General features: G+C 32.3%; 1 long non-coding RNA gene across 1 annotated transcript in view; it reads right to left on the bottom strand.

The window, feature by feature from the left end:
• LOC113475896 overlaps positions 1 to 11,892 on the bottom strand; it is a 21,830-nt gene extending 9,938 nt beyond the window's left edge. The window contains exons 1-2 of the long non-coding RNA XR_003397635.1: positions 11,803 to 11,892; positions 5,796 to 6,049 (exon numbers count right to left, since the gene is read on the bottom strand). This is a non-coding gene — a long non-coding RNA (uncharacterized LOC113475896). The remainder of the gene's footprint in view (positions 1 to 5,795; positions 6,050 to 11,802) is intronic.
• Positions 11,893 to 12,220: the final 328 nt, after the last annotated feature.

Below are 12,220 nucleotides of genomic sequence, written 5' to 3'. Positions count from 1 at the left end.
AAAAAAAAAAAAAAAGATACTGAAAAAGGCTCATGTTTCAGACACTTTTATAGAAATAAATATCAATGAAAGAAATTATGGAAGCTGAATAGATACTAAATATAACTTTTCATTATCATTATAAAATTGTGTTCTAGCAATAAAACATGCTAAATAAATAAGAAAATGTAATAGAACTGCTAGAATATGCTTAATATTCATTCACTGTCAGGAACAATGCAATTTGATGAGAATTCATCAATGGAATTTATAGATTTCCCTTTTCCTTTTCTGTTTTATTTTTAACTGCACCAGTTAAAATGGCAAACATCATTATAACAGTAGAAATAAAACTTTTCCCCCCTTCCAGCAATTAATCAGAGATTAATTGGGAATAAAACTGAAACACTGAAAGTCACTGAATCTTTCATCTCATAAGCTTTTTTTCACTGGATTTGAGTTACTCTCATAATGTCTGGTAAAATATATATTTTCTCAAGTTAAATTAAGAAAAAAAACCTTTTGTTTCTTTATATTATTCAGTATATCATTACTGCTGTCTAGAACAATTAAAATATATCACAACTATATTTAAATAAATGATTCATTAAGGAAACTATGATTTTGTATAGACTTAAAATATTCTTCTGATCTTCAAAATAACCAAGGAAAAATTACATAATCTGCGTTAGGTACCAATATGTCAGTATTACCTCAACATGAGTGCCTCAAAATTCACACATACACCCTAACAATGATATTGACAATATACCTCTAGATATAGAGGTATTAGATATAGAAATGCTTCAGTGACACCTCATCTGAGCACTGTTAAGCTCTTTTGAACGTCCTATTTGCCATTAGAAAGCAGTCCTCTTCATTATACTGTCTGCACAGAGCCACCTGCGCTTTTTTTTGATGGATATGAGAAGTAAGACCTAATATCTGCCTTTCTCATATCATGATAGGTGATGCTTGGCCATCATCAAAACTTTTAGAGGAATGTGTGAGGAAATAGTATCAAGAAATGTATTTTAAATTATTGTGGCAGCTTCAATTAAGTGAAAAAATATTTATGTGAGTGCTGTATTTGTGAAATTTAGGGGGTTTAACAAAGAAATTATTCTTAGAAAGGTGAGTCTTTTTGAAGTGAAAGAAAGTTTTTCCATAAATATAATTTTCTGACTAAATAACACATATGCAACAATTTTATGACAAGTTTTTTTGTTATGAACATTAGTTATGTTTCAGTGTACCTCATGCTAAATCTTCCCCTTGAGTTACAAAGCCTCCATGATATATTCCACAATGTATTCACTACTGAGTATCTGTTGTAACACATCTATGACAGTATAGGGTTTTCACTGTCTTGGTATTATAAAATGTTAAATGAGTACTGATACAATTCAAAGAGCAGATTAGAAATAATGATAGCTTTACTTAGGTTTAAAACTTAGCTTTAAAGCATACGAGAGGTTAAATCAGGGCTACAATCTCTATCCAGTATATGAATAATAAGATAATACAAATTCTACTGTTGTTCTAAACCAGTCATGCCATAAAGAGTTCTCATATTAAATTCTATGAGTGAAGTATTTTATAAAAATGCTAATTAAGGTTTAGCAAAATCTGTTTTGCTTTGCATTTACTTTTAAAAAATGTCTGTTCAGCATGGAAAAATAGGAACATGGCAGATGTTGTGGAAAAATCAGCATCTATTGAGGGTTTCAAGTGTTCCTAAAAAAGACTCCTACTGCCTTTTTGAATAAGATCAAAAGAAGAGAAATTTTAAGAAGGAAAAAAGAAAGTCATTCCAGTGAACAGAAAATTAAATAGCATATGCATCTATTTTTTAAACAATCAGCTGCTGTAAGTGATGCGCATTTTGTTCTGTTATTAATAGCTTAAAGCTTTATTGTACTTCTGTTTTAGTGGTTTTGAGTATAAGAAAAAAAAAAAAAAGCAAAATGTGAGGGAAAAAAAATCCTACTGATTTGGACAAAGTTGAGAGATTGACCCTGACAACATTATGTAGGACTAATAGTAAATATGAGGGGGAAAAAACAGACTAAATTTCAAGGCATTAGTAGGGAACTGTAATATTTCTGTGTTTACAGAATGAATAGATTTACAGGTAAATGCATAAAAATACTTTCCTGAAAGTTTCCTATGGTTTAGATCATTGTATTGCCCAGTTCCACGTCTGTTTTCATTGATTTAAAAAAATCCACTTTTTTAAGATATTAAAATAACTCCAGAAATAAGAAATGAGAGGCAAAGATCTCAAATATGTAATCCAATGCCATTTCAATTTAAAAATTAAAAGGTGAAAAACATTTTACATCACCTCAGATGCTGTCAAATGGACAACTGCACATCACAGTTTTTGTTTTTTTGTGTTTTTTTTTTTTTCCTGTAATATACAAATATTTGTATTTGTAGTAAGTTCAATAGTATTTGCATAAATATTTGCATAAATAAAATGTTAGTCTTATGGGAGTTAATAATTTACCTCTCAAAAATCATTGATTTCTGCAAGAGCTTGGTGAAAATGGATGGCTTATTCCAGGCTTTTTTTCTGAAGTATTTAATTTTGTTCTGGACAAGGCTTTCATTATTATGGAAATTAATTATTACTCCTCCACTAGATTAGATATACATATTTGATTTGTTTGAATAACAGAGACAAATTCTCTTGAAATTTTTTCTGGCTCAGCTTTGCTTAGATAGATCCCAACTAGTGCTATTTGCAACATATCACCACTCTGTGATGGGGAGGACAAGGAACAAAGGATGAGTGGTTATCTTGCTTTTAGTGTTCCCTTTCCTAGCTAGCTTTCTTTTGCTCCCTAGTCACCCAAATGTGACTGAGCAGAGATACAAGATTTATGAGAGTGAGGAACTTGTCTGGATGCAAGTTGGAAAAGAAAATCCCAGTGTTTCCAGCTCAGCATTTGCACAAGGTTGTGGCAGAAATATTTACTAAATTCTTGTATTATTAAGGAGATTGGACTTGATAAGAAGCAAAGTATAGAAGAAAGAGGGAGATCTGTTTCCACTTACAATATACCCCAAATCCTATATGCCTTTGCTTGACAGATATAATTATATGGAATTCACAGTGATGTCATGATACTTCATCTTTTTATTCTCTTTCTTTAAAATTGGTATTGTAAATGAAATATCTTATAATTGCTGGGAAAAAAAAAAAAAAAAAAGAAAAAGAAAAAAAAATCCCTCACTACTTTCATTGATGGTATAATTTTGAGGGTTTTGTTATGTCTTATTGCTGTAGTAGATAGAGTTCCACAAATTTCCATTCTGCACAAGACACAGTAAGAAACAGATGGCCTTATGCTTAAATAGAAACAAAAGATAGGGTCGAAGACAATAAAAACTGTAAAAACATAATCATACTTCATCTTAGATCTCAAGACAGTAGGAGTTTAACTTCTAATTCAGTGCATTTTCTTCTCTGCTACATTTCCTACATGTGTATCTGATAGTCTTGGAATATTTTTCTTTTGCATATTGTACCCAACAACAAAAAATGTTATTGTTTTCTTGATTCAGTTCATAATACCACATTTTAGATGCCCAACTTGTCAATGGCATTTCATCAGACAAACTTCTTTTACAATCTGGAGAGTAATAAGCACTTCTGTTGTGCAATTCACCTTGTTCTACAATAAATATCTAAATCAGAAAACCTATGGGCTAGGACTTCCTGCTTTTCCCATGTAAGCCTAGTAGCTGAGACATACAAAAAGAATTTTAAGTTCATGAATATTGGAGAGCCAGGAGGGGAACAGCTGTTACTGTGTTGTAAACCAGTAGGGGAAAAAAAAAAAACAAAAAAAACCCAACACACACACACAAAGAGTTGTACAAATGTTTTTTTCATAAGAATCAGTGTAGTAATGTTGAAAACATTTTATATGAAAATTCAGGGCAGACTAGGTATGTCTGAATTTGTTTACAAGGAGAAAACCTGCAGTTTCAGAGTACTAAAGTATGAAGACTGAAAAAAAATCTGTTTTAGAAGACATTGTGCATTAAACACTATATGTAATTATGAAAACTATATTTACTTGCTTCAACTTAAAAGCTAGAATACTAAAACCTAAATGCAACAATTTGGATTGGTTAGCAAGGATTTTAACCCTATTTAGCAGCAGGCTACGTGAGATTTTGCTACCCAGCAAGTCAGGTAATAGAGTTTTGTGATCTGGCAACTGCAATATCTTAACTAAAAAATGTAAAAGTTAAGGATTTGTATTAGCAAATGACTTATAATTAATTAAATATTTATTTAATTGTTATTTTATATTGGAAGTTCTTTATGTGATTATCACAGATTATGCTATTTATTTTCTTTCTTACTGTCAATTTCTTCTTTTCCCCATTAAAATAATTATTTCTGGTTCTTTGTCTGCAAATTGAAAGTTATAAAATAATGTGTATCAAGACAGTTAACTTTCCAAGGTTTCTAAGTGGTATCTTGAGCCAGTATTTGTTAGTGGTCCTAGAAACTTAGCCTGTCTTTTGTAGATACTAGTCATGACTTGACAGAAGTATCTCACATCTAGAAAACTAGTTCTTGTGGTAGATTTTTGTATTGTATAAATCTAAAATGAGGTGAAATGAAATCCAAGGAAACAGCTGAGACAGATAGTGATAAAGGAGTGCTCCAAGCAGCTACTCTGCAGTATGATCATAGATCAGAGCCCTGTGGAACACTGTGATGTATATTAATAAATAAGTGTAGACAGGGTCTAAATGCCCAGAAGATGTTGATAAAATCTGGTTGAGATAGCAATCAAAGAATGCCTTTGGCAGTGTATGACAAAACATTGCATTGATAGCATAGCAAATGAGGACAGTGTTCCTTATCAGTTCCTGATACATGTGAGGGAAGAATACATAAAAATATGTGTAAGAAAAATGGAAGGAGAATGCTAAATATTGGTCACAAAGCTAAAAAGATAAACATTTTATCCTTTTAATCCAAAAAAGTTACAGACTTTCACATAAAGTAATAATCACAAAAGCCTCTCTTTCTGCTAAATTATCTAAGCCCATTTAATATACTTAAAAATTCAACAATTATTTTAACAAGTTTGCTGTCAAGTGATGTGGACACTGGGAATCATGTCATGTGGACACTGAATCATCAAGTGATGTGGACACTGGGAATTCCACTAAAGAGTAACTCCAACATGAGTGAACTGGATATCTCACTCATCAGAAACCTATCATAAAGTAGTTTTTTACTTACTAAGACACACAGTAAGTCAGAAGTCAGAACTTCTGTAAAGCAGATAGGACTCTAAACTGAATATTTATGAACGCCAACCTTTGCTATTTTCTGCCCAGAGGTCATGTTTTTATGGTGTCCTATATTCAGTGACATGAAATAATATTTTATCCTTCAAGAAATTACATATTGTTAACCATTTCTTTACATTCACGGATATCCCCCTCTTTTTTTTTTTTTTTTTTTTTTTTTTTTTTTTTTTTTTTTTTTTTTTAAAGGGACAAACTATGGCAGATTAACACAAATTTATTCTAGCATTTATTTACTATAATTGAAATATTTTTGTAGATGTATGATATTGATATAAGAATTTAGATTTTTGGGGAGAGAGTTTTCTGGATGCTACCTGTAAATGACCTCCTATGCATGTATTTATTTATTTATCTATTTATTTATTTATTTATTTATGTTCACACATGCATACACCCGAACACACAGATAACTAGACAGACAGATGCATGTGCACACACTGCCATGTGCACTTAAGATACATACTTACTCATCATGTGTTCTTTTTCATTGGAACCGAGCTGAGAGACCATACCAATAATTTCTGTTACTCAAGGTACCAAATGTTGTGTCAGGCCAAGGTCATAAAATACATGTGCAAACACTTAGTTGATATAAGTAAAATTTCTTTTTATACGATACCAGATATTCCATCTGTGTATACCTCCAAGTTGCATCCTAGATTCATGTCAGAAATAGATCAGTCACATACCAGTTCCCTCCCATTTTCTTGTTACTTGTTTTCTATAGAGAAAACAGACAACATGCAAGTTCCTTAGAAATTAGGGTACTACCCAACAAATCCCCAACATGGTCAATCAGTGGACCAGTCCAAGTGTACCCAAAAGCAGACACACTTAGACACAAGTGAAGTATGCTAAAATATGTGGGGTTTGGTTTAAAGGATTGTTCTACTAGGTGAACTGGCATAGGTTTTCAGTATGTAATACTGCAACACTTTCTTTTTTGTGATTTTTTTTTTTTCCATAAAATTCGTAGTAAGTTGCCTATTATGAGGATTTTTCTTTTATATATTTTGTTTTCAGTTCAAACTTCTGAATATATTTGAGTCTGTTATTTGTAAACTGAGGCATGTTTTGTTTTGCAGACACCTCTTTGTCATGTATAAACTTGCTGGAAAACAATTATTTAAAATACTGTTCTAAAAATATAATAAAAAATCCAGGATACAGAAAACATGTACAAAACCTTAGGGAACGGGTCTTAACAACATCTAGTACCTGTTCTAGGGTAAGTTTCTGACAATATCTCAAACACTGGTCACTAAAACTGTTTGTGGGACTAATATGTCACTATCAAAATGCATTATACAAAACATCAGAGACTGATGAAAATAGAATGCTATCACACTGCAACAGCTTGTAATTATTAAAGTCTGCACTTGAAATCTTGACTAGTAATGTATTTTTTAACAGATTTCATAAATACTACTCTATTAAAAAATGTTCATAAGATTTTTTAAAGGTGATATAACCTTAGCTAATGTTGCTTAGTTTTTTTTTATCATTTTTATTTTCTTCCATTTTGATAAGCACTAATCAACCTTAAGGTTGAATGCAATTTTATAGAAGCAAGCAGACTAAAAATGTTCAGCTTTCAATCAAATTTCAATAAAATATATTGATATTAAACCTTAAATTACATTTAGTCTCCTTTCATACACTAAGAAGATTTGTTTTATTTACCTTTATGCATGTCCAAATGTTTTTGTCATGGCTAACAACAGCTTTGTAACAGCTGTGCATTTGTTAAAAGTATTGTTCGTGTCTGTTTTAAGCTTGAAGCAGAATGATTGGGAATAATTGCTGAAGTCACATTTAATAATTTGTGTGTGCCTTTTTCTTCCAATTTATGTTTTCTTATTTTCTCATGACTGCTTAAGGACCATAATTTGATTAACATCTCTACTACTACTTCTGTTGTTCTTGAAATACCTTCACTTCAGTATCCTGTCCAATCTTGGACTATGCTCCCACTTCCAGTTTTTACTCATTTGCGCTGAATTTTGAACTGCCCTCATGAATTCCAGATACATTCACTTCTACATTCCATCAACCCCTCAGCACTGTATATGATACTACACTCTTCCCAGTGTCTTGTCTCCCTTTTTCTGTCTCAACAGCAAAAAAACAGGAAGCCTGATAAGGCATCTTCCTTCTATGTATTCATCAGTCCTTTTCACAGTTATGTCCTCAATCTCTCTATGTTTCCCCAAACTCATCTTAGACATTTCCTCAAACACTTTTTTCTTCACTCTGCAGGTCCTCAAGTCATTCTTCCTGTCTCTGGTGAGCCCTACAGGCTCTGCAATTATAAACTCTGTGCTCACTAACAAATTAGTTTATAAATATTTATACATGTTTAAAGCAGATAACTTACAATTTTCTGTTTATATAGTCAAAATACCTCTTTCTGCCTTTGTATGCACACTAAATCCATTTCCTCATGACTTTCAAATTCCTAATATAAGCAGTATCAGCTGGAAGCTAAAGCAATACTTCCTAAACTAAAAGGAAATTTTTTTAAAGTCTCTTTTTTACCCAGTGTTATAGATTTGAATTTGAATTGTGCACTCTTTTGTACCTCTTTGCCTTAAATTAAGCACATGTTAAGGTTTCTTTCTGTTTTCAGATCACACAAATCTGTGCTAGGATAAAAGAAAAACTGTCTTAAAACCATATAACTCATTATATCTAATAATATGTAACACCAAAACTCAAAGAAAAACCAAAATTTTCTGCAAACAAAATCTGCAATGACGAGTGTTATGGAGAATCACAAGGTCTGTTTCTTCATCAAGTTCATAGGACAAGGATTGTTAATAGGAAATTTTTGCAGTGCTCCATGTAGACTGATTTCTGCTGCTGTGAAATATTAGGATAAATGCATATGAAAAAGGTGAAAGTATTCAGGAAACATCTGAAAGTGAGGTATAGTTACTATTACATAAAATGTCTATACATATACACTGAATTACTCTAATGTAGTCGTTTAAGTGTACAAATAATATCAGATCCAAAAATAATTTTAAAAATATGTCCAAACAATTTGCCATTTCTATTTCCAGCTAAAATCTCCTCATTGTGATAAATGTTTGCTTACGCACTTACTAAATGGAATAACCTTAAACATATTTTGCAGTCTGCTAGAAGTGCTACGCTCAATACAATCTACTGTACAGTCTGAGTGTTTCTGTGTAGACAGAGGCAATAACAGGCTTCTTTGGTATCTACCATTCACAAAAAGAACTAAAAAAGTTTAAAGACATAGTCTTTAAATTTTATAATTTGATACCTTGAGAAAACTATTAAAAAAAAAAAAAATCATACGAGTTTTCTTAATTAAACTTACATTAAAGTAATAAAATATAATATTACATTAAAAAAAAAAAAGTAGAAATGAAATAAAGGACAAAGTAGAAGTACTGTTCATTTAGTGAAAAATATATCAGATTTGTGATATTTCAAGCTTTCAGCTGAGGCTTGGTTAATGAAAAATAATTGAGGAAGGCAATCCATGTTTCCAGTCAGTGATATGAATGCTTCAAACTGAAAACACTGAATAATGATAATGATGGTAATGCCACCAGTGAAAAACTGCTGCTTTTCAGCTATCAAAGACAGGTGGGACCATTAATTTCCAAGCACAATGGGGATCCTTCCTGAAAATCTAATGATGCAGACTGGCCTCTAGTGATTGTCACATAATAGGTTGAGAAATAAATTCCAGATATTAAGTTGTTGAAAGACATAAAATTTATCAAAAAGACATTGCCCACAGTGTTCTCAGCTGCAGTTATATGTCTTGGAATGCATAGTTGTGTATAATATTTTTTTAAGAGACTAGTTTGAGTCACTACAGTTTCAATTTAAGGTGATTTTGGAAGCAGCTCTAGAAAAGGACTCTAGTATTTAAAAAATGTTTTCAATTAAAGTATTAGCTATATGGATATTTAAATCTTTTTCTTTGTTGAATTCATGATCATGGAAGGATATTCTTCCTAACGTCAGCACACATCTGCTGATCTCTTTACCATACACTGTTAGCAGCTGAGAATAAACTTTTGCATTTGGAATCCAGGCTATAGAGCAAAAATCTGTTAAACTTCAAAAAATTATTTTTGGACTATTTGGAAAATCATGAATTGATAAAGTGTTTATCATTCATAGCACTTAACACATACAGCACAAAGAGAAATGACACACTGATATACAATTTATTTTAGTTCCAAATATGAATTAACTCAGTGAAATTAAGAACTGTACTTATGTGAAATTGAATTAATTTGAACATATATACTGGGAAATCATTTATGCCTTTGAAAGCACATTTGGAGTAGTCAGTAAGAAATCAAGACAGGCAAGCCAAAGTATAGTCCACAGCAGAATTATGGAGACAGGCATCGATAAATAAAAATAACAACAAAAAAAGCTTTTCCTGGAATTAGAGTATCTGTGAAGAAGAAAGAAATCAATGGAAAGAATGTAGTTTCTCCTTTGAAGTTCATCTTTTTTTTAACTCAGACTGAGAGAAGAACTCGCAAAGAATGCAAATGCAGTCAGCTATGACAGGATCTCTGACATAGTTCCCATCTACTTAACCTGTATCTTACTTTCTTCTATTCATTGTTGTATTCCTTTGCATAGTGTACTGACTTGGGCTGAGTTTTCTTCATAGTAGCTTGTATGGTGCTGCGACTTGGATTTGTGGTGAGAACAGCGTTGATAACGCACCCGTGTTTTAGTTACCACCGAGCGGTGCTTATATAGGGTCAAGGCCTTTTCTGCTCTTCACACTGCCTCATGAGTAGCCTGGGGGTGGGCAAAAGGTTGAGAGGTGATACAGCTGGGTCAACTGACCTCAACTGACCACAGGGATATCCCATACCATATGATGTCATGCTTAGCAATAAATTCTGGAGGGGAAGAAGGACCAATGGGGAGTTACAGAGTTTGCCTTCCCACGTAACTGTTACTCATGATGGAGCACTTCTTTCCTGGAGATGGCTGGACACCTGTCAATGGGTGGCAAGTAGTGAATTAATTGCTTGTTTGACTAGCCTGAGCATGCAGCTTTTGCTTTACCTATTAAATTGTCTTTAACTAATCCCACAAGCTGTCTCACTTTTATCCTTTTGATTTTCTCCTCCATCCCACTTGGTGGGGAGTGAGCAAGCAGCTGTGTGAGGATTAGTTACCTACCAGGGTTAAAGCACAACACATAGAAAAACAGAAGAGAATGTATTAGCTAGTTTTGGAGTTATAGAGATCTATAAAATACTTTCAATTTTTAAGTAACAGAGCAACAAATAGAGTAACAGAAAAAAATAGGTGAAGGAGAAAAAAAAGAGGAGAAAGGAAAAAAGCAGGAAAAAAAGAAGGGAAAGAAAAATTGCTCAATAAATATGTTACTAGTAGTCTAAAGTAGCTTTTGGATAACTGAATGAGAAAAAAAAAAAAAAAAAAAAAAATATGAGAAAAAAAAAATGTGCTTAATAGTCTTTGAGACTTGATTATATCTGTGAGAATATAACACCTGAAAAAAAATCTGTATCTGCCTGTCCTATCTAAGAAAAGCAGTTCATTTTTCTCTCCCTTATCCTTTACTTCCAGAGTAGTTATTTGTGTTGTACTGATTCAATTATATTAAGCTGCTAGTATTATTTTTCTTCTGAGTTACTAAGCAAGCAGTTAGCATTCTCAGACTTTTAGGCCAAAGTCTTTTTATCCCTAAAGACCAGAGAAGGAATTCTGACAATCTGTCATATGTCATGGAAAATTATTAAGTGTAATCAGACTGATTTAATCATTTGCAGATTATCTTTAGGAGTCTCTATAGTAGGTAGATATCACAATGTAGAACATGAAAAGAGTATTAAGAAAGGCAGATGCTCAAAAATAATGTGAATTGAATTAGTTATCCAATTAGCATGCCATCATAAAGTAAATTATATGCTTATGAAGGAATATATGTTATATTATTTAATTTCAGGGTCATTTAAAAAAAATTTTTTAATTTTTATTGTACATCCATGAGTAAAGTGAATGAATACTTGACATCTGTTTTCATATTAGACAGGTTGCAAACATATGCACCTTTCTTTTACATAGTCTCCAAGCAAGAAATCAGAAGACAGAAAATAGCGAATATCTGAAATTATACACTTAAGAATCTTCAAGTTAAATATACTGAAACTAGAAGCTAAAATGAACCTTTAAATTACCTCATATGACAGCAAACAGCGTAAAACATTTTGCATCTGATATGTATTTATTTACCCACCCAGTTCATAGGGAAGTTCCACATTATCACCAACAAGCCATTAATTAAAAAAAAAAAAAAAAGTTTGGGCTTTAAAGAAACACTGAAATTGTGTACCGAGGAGAATGGAAGTTGGACGATCTGCATCTGTAATACTTATTCACAGAAATTTCAGCTATTAAAGTTTTCTGTTTATGTCTTTGAAAATAAAATACCTGTGCCAGGTAGAAGGTAGACTTCATTTCTGTGCTTCACTTCATTCTGTGGTTGCTAAAAGGCAGATGTGATTCTAAAACGATATTTTAGGATCTATATACACAGAAAATGGTATTATTCTTCTCTGCAGATTTGTAGATTTTCTGTTTATCTAGGTTCAGTACAGCCAGTTTGGGGGCTTCCATTTTATCACCACAGGTGAACATCAGCAGTGTTTATTCATCCACACTGGCCTTACCATCTACCTTTAGCTGGGCTGTGCTTAGTGAGAAACAGAGTGCCTCTGCAGGTGGGGGGAAAATATTCTAGGACCATGTCCACTGGGAACAGTAGAAGGATGTAGGATTATACACAACGGTAATGCTAGTTCACTTGGGAACATGAACTACAAGAGAAAAATAAATAAAATCAGCATGG

Source organism: Athene cunicularia (genome assembly GCF_003259725.1).
Source record: "Athene cunicularia isolate RWA chromosome 1 unlocalized genomic scaffold, athCun1 chr1_part1, whole genome shotgun sequence".
NCBI lineage: Eukaryota > Metazoa > Chordata > Aves > Strigiformes > Strigidae > Athene > Athene cunicularia.
The sequence above is the reverse complement of the archived record's forward strand: the minus strand, read 5'-3'. Positions and strand labels throughout refer to the sequence as shown.